Source organism: Corvus brachyrhynchos, unplaced genomic scaffold (assembly GCF_000691975.1).
Source record: "Corvus brachyrhynchos isolate BGI_N302 unplaced genomic scaffold, ASM69197v1 scaffold46, whole genome shotgun sequence".
NCBI lineage: Eukaryota > Metazoa > Chordata > Aves > Passeriformes > Corvidae > Corvus > Corvus brachyrhynchos.
This window is the reverse complement of record NW_008238838.1, coordinates 5,550,506-5,559,211: the sequence shown is the minus strand read 5'-3', so window position 1 is coordinate 5,559,211 and position 8,706 is coordinate 5,550,506. Positions and strand designations below refer to the sequence as shown.

Below are 8,706 nucleotides of genomic sequence, written 5' to 3'. Positions count from 1 at the left end.
CTGATGAAGGTCGTTTGTATTTTGCCCTGGAAATTCATTATTTCCAAAGTCTCCTGGCAGGGAAGAGCAGTTCTGATTGGCACCATCAAGGTGGAATCCAGTTTCCTGCAGGGACACAGGATTTGGGCTCACCCATCAGCTTTCCTGGGACATTCCTGCAATCCTGGTCCTACTGTGCTGCTGGTATTTGTCCCAAGAGGAGCTCAAAAGAAAGAAGAAAACTGGGACTTTACATTTACAGCCTATCTATGGCCCATTGTGTCCTTGTTGTTATCTGTGAGGGAAAAAAATCCATTAAAATTTGGAGGTGGGAGATAAATAAATGCAATTATACTTCTGGATATCAGCAGCAAACTCCTGACAAAGTTCCAACGTTGTTTTGGTGCTGGGGATTAGCTGATAGTGTTAAAAAACAAGGCTGAAATAAAGAAACCTTTAACTGACAAAACACAGATTTTCCCTTCCTGCTGCTACCAAATGTTCAGGAGGAAAGGGTGTAAACTATGATTAGGAGGCAGAATATTCGGCTCAGAGCAGGTGTGACATTTACCAAAGACACAGATGAAAGTTGGAGGGTTCGGGTGTGAGTGGTGATTATGTCCTAGTCAGTAATTACAGCCTTTGTGTCTGACAAAACACTGAAATTCCACTAAATCCTGAGCTTTAACCTGGACTGGGCCAGATTTCCCATCCTGCTCATCATCTGGAAGCACCTGCAGAGTAGGAAAAAAAAGATCTTCTCTTGAGGAAAACCCCCAGCACCACCTGGGCTCGGAGTTCTCGCAGAAGAGAGGCTTTCTTCCCCCTCTGTTTTTATAATGTTTGCGTTTCAGTTGTGGTTTCTTTTGATGAGTTCATTTGCCTTTGTGTGGTTTGTCTGATTGCGAGGCATTCCTCCACTGAAAGAACATAAATATTTACAGAGCACCCTACATCAGAAATGTCTTTTGTAGCGAGATCCCATCGCTTACAGCCTGCAAGGAAAACTTACAATTAACTGTGACGGGTTGCTGGCATTTGCATCCAGGAGACAAATCCAATTTGCTGGGTTTGATAGCACCAGGATTGGAGGTTTTCTCAGGAAAACATGGAGCATTGTTAAAAGGCAATTTTGGCCTAAATTCCCAGTTGAACATGTTGTGATCAGGCAGTGAGAGGATATAAAAGTGAGCTCTGTAAAAACGTCCCGGCTTTGATTTGGTTCCAAAGCGTGGCAGCTGATGGGACAAAGGGAACACCTGCAAGAGCCCATCCCTGGGAAATCCACACACTTCTGAGGGAGCTTCAAAGCCTGCTGGCTCCAATTCCTGCTCCTCCTGCCACAATATCACCACTGGGGTGTGGTGACAGCGGCTCCATCCTTGCTCAGCCCCTCCAAAGCAAAGCCCAGCTTACACCACGAGGTTTTCACAAGTCCAAATCTTTCAGGGACAGGGATGCAGGACTCTCTTAACGCCTCTGTCTCTCCAAATATCTTTTCCCATGTCTCCATTCCATCTTATTGTCACAGGAAATTTTGGGTTTGGTGAAAATCTCCAGGGAGGTTTGGAGTGCCCATCCCTGGAGGTGTCCGAGGAAGGCCTGGACGTGGCACTCAGTGCTCTGGGCTGGGGACAAGGTGGGGATTTGGCACACCTTGGACTTGATGGTCTCAGAGGGCATTTCCAACCTCAGTGATCCTGTGATTCCTTGGAAAAGTGATGGTTTAACCCACCAGGGATGAAGGCTGGAGAGCAGTGAGGTGCTCCCCAGCACAGGCCTTGCTGTTGCCATGGTGATGTGGCACTGGTCTCAGCTAAAGTTCAGCTCAGCTGGGCTAAATCCGGCTTTTCTTTGTTCAGGTTGGGATGCACTGGTGACAGAGCCTGTGGCATCTGCTCGGTGTGGGCTGGCTGTTTCACAGGGAGTGACAGGAAGGACACCCATGGCTGGAGACAGCAGCACTTCCAGGGCATCCTCCCCCTCTCCAGGGTGATCCCGTAGTTCCTGTACCTGTAATTCATTAATTTAGGGGTATTCAAGAGCACATTCTGGTAATTCCATTGTTTCTTTTGTTTGGCCAAGCAGGGAAATTCCAGCAGCATCTTTCCTCACCGTTCCAGGGCTCTGCCGTATTTCTGTTGCTGGCTGTGACTTCGCCGTGGGCAGTGCTGGTGATGCTCTGAAACCATGCAATCACTTCAATTGGAGCAGACCCCATAAATCATCGAGTTCTCCCAGCACTGCCAATGTCCCCAGGAGCCACATCCGCATCCTTTTAAGCCCCTCCAGGGATGGGGACCCCGCAGTGCCCTGGGCAGGCTGCTGACTCCAGCACCTATTGGAACAGCATCCTCAGCTCTACTGAGCACATTGCCTGCCCCTTTCCTGAGATCTTTCTCCTCAGGGAGTGCTGTGGATGAGAGGTTTCCCTGCAGGCTCCCCGAGCTGTTGGATTGTGCAGAGCACAAGGATCTGACACAGATGCGGCAGGGAGGTGAAGTTAAACTTCCCCCATGTGGAGATAAACCTGTGTGCACATGGAACAGTGAGCCAAGGTTCCCCTCCAGGGATGAAATAAAACCATTTTGTGCCTCTGGTTTCTGGCTAACAGACAGCACCACTTCCCACTGCTCTCTGGATCATGAAATTCCTGATTTCCATGGGCAGAGCTGCCCTTGCAGAGGTGGTCATGGCACAGCTCTCCCGCTGATCCGTGACTCCCTGGGAGCAGAATTCCTCCTTCCCACAGTCCCTGACCACTGAACTGGAGTGGAAGGGTGGCTGGGGCTGGATTTCTTCCCTGCTTGTGGCCTGGCAGTCCTGCAGGGGCTGGTGGTGGCTGTCGGGGTAACCCAGCACACAGAGTTGCACAATAAACGGAGGAGAGATGAAAATATTGACAGGAAACGAGACAGGATCCATTATCATGGAATCATGGGATGGGCTGGATTGGAAAGGACCTTAAAGCCCATCCAGTTCCACCTCCTGCCATGCACAGGGACACCTTCCACTGTCCCAGGCTGCTCCAAACCCCATCCAACCTGGCCTTGGACACTGCCAGGGATCCAGGGACAGCCACAGCTTCTCTGGGAAATCCATTCCAGGGCCTCCCCACCCTCACGAGGAAAGATTTCTCCCTAATATCTCACATTGTTAAAACCATCTAATTACTGAATTGAAGAGTATTGACTCCCACAATTGAGCGTTTAAGGGCCAAATCTCAAAATGCTTTAAAATGACAGCCAAGCATTGCCTGGTCTCGCTTCCAGGCCCGATCCCAGTGGGACACAGGACACTCTGCTCCGTGTCACATGCATCAGTGTCACCAGTGGCAGCAGCAGAGGCTCTGTCAGTCACTGATATCGCCCTGCTCTGTTAGCTCTCTGCATTCCTTGGTGCCTTCTGCTTCCAAACATAATTTCCTTGCCTTGGCTGCAGCCTGTGGTTCCTGGCACTCTGTTCTCTGGTGCCTTCTGGCCCTGCATGTGTCTAAATCAGCCCAAATCCCCTCCTGGCCCTGCTGCTGGGGGTGCAGGAAGCCTTTTTTGCACAAGGTGCTGCCCTTCCAAATAAAAAATCCTGCTCAGAACCCAGCAAGAGGTGCAGGGAGCCTGTCAGCTCCTTCCTCCCCAGAGTTCAAACGTGGGCTAAAGGAGTGCAGGGCCTTTCCAGCACCCATCAGGCTGAATTACAGTGACACAGTGATGCATCCTCCTGCTGGGAACAGGGCTTGTTTTCCTCCCTCCCTCCCTCCCGTCAGCACTCTGCACATTTCAGCCCCTTTTCACTCTGTCTCCTTCAGACAGTGCCCTGCACGTCCTGTCTGCCAGCTCAGGTTTAAATGCTCTGCAGGCCTCCTTTGCCCCAGGACAAGGGACGGTGAGTGGGACAAGGGGTCACAAAATTCTCAGTGCTGGAGTCAAGCAGGAAGCTTGGAAAAGGCTTGGGGAAAAGAGACAATTTTCTCCTTGCTGTCCACCCACCTGGCCCAGCAGGGCAAAGAGGATCCGATATCGTGTGGGTGAGGAATGCACGGCCATGAAAACAAACATGGTCTGGTGATTAAAGCCCACACTGGAGGGATCTGCAGAGAGCAGGGGGGACAGCGGGGGCAGGGCTCTGGGAAGGGAAGTGGGAGCTGGCTCCTGTTCCTGGCCACTGCTCCGCTGTGTGACCTGGAGCAAATCCCATCTCCTTTCTGTGCCTTTTCTCTCCGGGTGTCAAGTGGGACGCTGGCCCTGCCCGCGTTCCCAGGCAGGCAGAAAGGCAGGCTCAGCGCTCTTTCCCACGTCACAGCCCCCTGGCAGCCGGGGGGAGGCAGGGCCTGTTACTGGGACACGGGGACAGCCCCTGTCCCGGGCTCTGGGCAGAAACAGGACAGAGGCTCAGAGGAGCTGGATGCTTTTCCAGAGGCAGCTGGCAGAGCTGGAATGGGAGTGCTGGCCCAAAGCATCGCCACCCAGGCTCCCGGAGCATCGGGGGCAGCGTCACCGCTGCCAGCTCTGCTTTTGTGCTGTCACCTGCTCATTGCCCACCCCAGAGGTACCAAAGAAGCAGCAGAAGCTCTCAGAACACCCTGATGTCCTCACAGAATGCCTTTAAAAAGCTTTTGGGAGCACCAGCAAAGTGTTTTTGCCACAACAATCTCCGAGCTCTGAAGCTCCTCTTCCCTGCCACATCTGAGCTGCTTTCCTGGCGTGCTGGGAAAACACACCTGCGGTGCAGCACGCTTCCCCTGGAGCTGCAGGTGTTCTCAGGGGCTCTCAGGGCAGTGGCAGCTCATGCTGAAGTGTCTCTGTGTCTCAGGGAGCGTCTGTCAGGGATGGGGATCAGAGCCAGCCCCGGGGAGCGCTGCGGCCACGGCGACAGCAGCACAAAACACGAACCCTGACAAGCAGCAGTGGGGGGATGAAAAGCTCCTGTATTTTGGAGCAGGAAAACTGGCAGGGCTTGGGGGGAAAGCACAGGTACTGATGTGGGGATGCAGCTGCAAAGGGAGCAGAGCTGTTTACACACACTCCTGGTGGGATGGGAGGGCTGCCGCCCGAGCTGCAGCAGCCACGGGGGAGTGGAAGGTGGCTGAGAGTGAGGAAAATGCTGCTGGGGAGAAACCACTGCTGCTCTGAAGAACCAAAGGAATGCAGTTCTCTGTTTGCAAGAAAGAAATGAACACATAAATAACCAGCAGAGCTGTGTAGGACGCAGAGGAATGGGTGTATCCCACCTGTGCCCCCTCAGAGAGCAACTCTGGACAACATTCCCAAAGCTGTAGGTGCCATACTGGGCATTGTTGAGCTGGGAGAGGCTCAGCAGTGCCAAGCCTTGCAGCAAACACCTGAGAAAGCAGCAGGAAGATCCATGGAGAAGATGGAGAGGTGGGAGTGCTCAGCCTTGTGGTGGTGACCCACTTAATCCTCCGCACCTTAAACGGTTCAAATATTTGACAAATGACTCCCCCCACACCTTTTGGGCTTGGGCTGTTTTTCATCTCCACACAGAGATGCTGATTTGATAAAGGTTTGTTTTCCTGGGTCTGGCAGAGAGTTTCCGTGGAAAATAGCCCAGGCTGCCTTCTGCAAGCTGAGATGGGCACAAGGAATTCAACCCCAGGACAGTCTGGGGCAGTTCTGAGCGACAGAGAGGAGCCTTCCACTGGAAATGCTTTTTCTGGGCCCAAATCCTTGCTCTGCACCCAGACACCCATCTCCTGGCTGGCAGTGATATCCCATTTTCTGCCAAGGAGTACAGAGCATCCCTCTTCCCCTCCTGCCTGAGGAAGCAGCAGGGAGATCCATCTTGTCTTCTCCTTAGCTGTGTTTTATAGCATCAGTACCCACCTCTCCATGGCTGGATTTTAATTGCCTCTCCCCCCTCATGATAAATGCAAAGCTCACAGAACCCATTCAGGGAGGAAAAAAACCAAAGGACTGGCAATAAACCCAGTGTTTTCTAATGTATTCTTCCTCACAGAGACTCCTGGCCTCCAAGAACCCATCTCTGAGTGCAGGGAGGATCTGAAAGCATTCAGATCATGCACACCTTATCAGTTCGGGAAGCAATAAATAATAATAGCAACAATAATTTGCAATTACTTCCCAATGTAATTTAGTTTTTTAAAGGAGAGCTCCAAGTACCCTTCCTTTTTCCTGAAGAGGCTGTGACCCGGGCCCAGCGGGACTGGAGGGATTTAATTGTGGCACTGAGTAATTTCTGTGATGTGGAGCACAAGGAGCTGAAGTGGAGCAGGCTGGCAGAGCGAGCAGCACATCGTCTCAGGACCTCTGCTGACATTCAGCTCTTGTGAGAATAATTGTGGGACAGGAAGGTGACTTTTTACCTTTTCAGCTCTCACCTTCACTGGTTTGAAGCTCCATCCTGCAGGTTCCTACCCAGGTAGGGGCCAGCAGTAAAATTGCCTATTTCCTGCCTTTTGAGAAGGAGCAAAGAGGGTGCTTTATTACCTGACATTTGCTGGGAGTTTGGGGGAGGATGTGGCCTCTCCCGTCCTTTGTTTTTCACTCTCCTATTCAGCAGAGGAAGCAGAATTGGCCTCTGAGGCATTAAAACCCAAGAGATTTGATATCTAGGGCTGCAATTGCACCAAAAGCCACTGCTTGAATTAAATTTGGGGGTTGGTTTCTGCACTGAGCCAGAAATGAGGAAGACCCCTCCTTTTAGGGGATTAGATGGAGGTCTCTGACAGGACCTCCTGATTTAAGACCATTGACCTTCTCTTACTTCTCAACGTGGCTGCAGCAGAGACTAATCAATTCAGTTTTTCTATGAACCAGCTTTGCATGTCTCTTTGATTGCATTCTTCTATTAAAATACAGAATTCCAACAAGATAAAATGAAACACTTTTTTTTTTTTTTTTACAGATGCCAAACTAAGGTTTCCATGCAGCCAAATCCCAGCCCAGGGAAGATTGGGAATGTCTGGAGTAGAGAGTTTAAATATCAGTGCAAACACTTCCTAGATATTTTCTAAATATCTGAAATACAAAAACCATCCTTGACTGCTCTGAATTTCCTCCCTCTCTCAGAAATGAACACATTTTGCCTGGTGAATATTGCACTGGCTCGGTTTTGTGAAGGACACACATTTCCCCCAGGTGAACACGAGGAACTGCTCTGCGTGAAACAGAGCAAACTCCCCCCTCCCTTTTTCAATTGGAGAAGTTCCTCCTCCGCTGGCGGCTCAGAACCGGGTCCCTGCTGAAGGATTGGGTGTGCTTGAAGTTTGACAGATTCACCTGTGCCTGCATTTTTCAGTCCTGAGGAGAAGTTGGACGAACTGCAGAGCGAATAATTCTTCCTGCCTTCAGAGCCTCGTGAAAGCTCCCAGCTGCCATCAGACATTATTCCCTGGGGAACACCAGAATCCCGTCCATGGGTGACTTCAGGTTTTTTTTTGTGTTCATGATAGAAAGGTGGGAGGGCAGCAGAGAAACTGGGCTGCCAAAAACAGGGGAGGGAAGAGACACAAATAATAAATTCTACATCTTTCGTGTGAATACTGAACCCTTTCTTTAGCAGCATCACGGATCTTGGCAGGTTAACAGCTTGGTAAATGCCATATATAGATTGATAGATGATTGCAGTTCATTCTCTGCACTCTGCTGACCCACAGCAGCTGAAACTTCAAGGCAGCTGTTCCTGATGAGCCTTGCTCCCCTCTCTGCTCCCTCCACATCCTCATCACACACTTTGACTTCTTGCTCTTCCCAGGATTCTCCTTTCCTTGCTTTGTGGCCCAGTTTGTAGCACTATTTTTAAGAGCAAACCCTGCTCCACTCCCACGTTGGGATGGATTAAGAGCTTGTAATTGCTGCTGCTTTAACTCCTCGTTAAGGAGCTGCCCAGAGCCGTTTAATCAAGGCAGCAGCAGCTGCCTGGCTTCAGGAAGGCTCCGGTGGTGACAACAAGCAGTGGCAGCTGGGGACACATCCCTGCTACCTGGGGGCCTCTCAGGGCCCAGCAGACGTGAAAGCAACGCTGCTCCCCATGGAACTCCTGTCCCAGGGGAGCCTGAGATGGTGCCGGGGTTTCTCCTGCGCTTCACTCCCAGCACGGAGCTCTCCCGGTGAGCAGAGCCCTGCCAGCATCACTCCGTGTGCTCCCCCAGGCTCTGTCAGGACACAGCAGACTCCACAGAGGAGGGATTTGGCCACAAACACTCCCTCGGATTTTCCTGGGGGAAAAAAAAAAAACAAAATTAAAAAGTTCTCATTCTAAATCTGCGGCTCGGAGAGATTTGGAACCCTCCCACTTCTCACTTCGCACTTCTGCAGAGCTCCTCCTGCGCTCTGTGCTGCCAGGGCGGGAAGGGGCTGTGCAAAGTCCCCCAAACTCCTGCATGGAGAGCCCTCAGCAGCACCCGCAGCCCCTCACGGTGCTGTCCCCTCTGTGCCAGCTGCTGCCAGCCCTGCTGCCCCACTGCCCCAGCCAGCCTCCCTTCTCCTGGCGTTCATTCCCAGAAACTGGGAATTGCCAAGCTGCCCATGGGCTTTGTGCGTGGAAGGAGCACGCAGCAGGATCTGAAGGGGTTGGCACAACAGCAGTGGCTGGGCTGCGCAAACACTGAGGCAGCACAGGAGTCTCTGTGGGACACAATTCCTTCCTCAGTGATTCCTGAATCAATCTCCAGGGCAGGGAATGGGAGAAGAGAGAGCTCACCCCTTTCCCCAGTGATTCCTACATTCTCCATCCCTTGCTCGATCCTTC

General features: G+C 51.6%; 1 long non-coding RNA gene across 1 annotated transcript in view; it reads left to right on the top strand.

Annotated features, from left to right (window-relative positions):
* The window catches only part of LOC108447679, a 9,045-nt gene extending 1,549 nt beyond the window's left edge, over window positions 1-7,496 (top strand). The window contains exon 2 of the long non-coding RNA XR_001863337.1: window positions 6,862-7,496. This is a non-coding gene — a long non-coding RNA (uncharacterized LOC108447679). The remainder of the gene's footprint in view (window positions 1-6,861) is intronic.
* The last annotated feature ends 1,210 nt before the right edge of the window (window positions 7,497-8,706 follow it).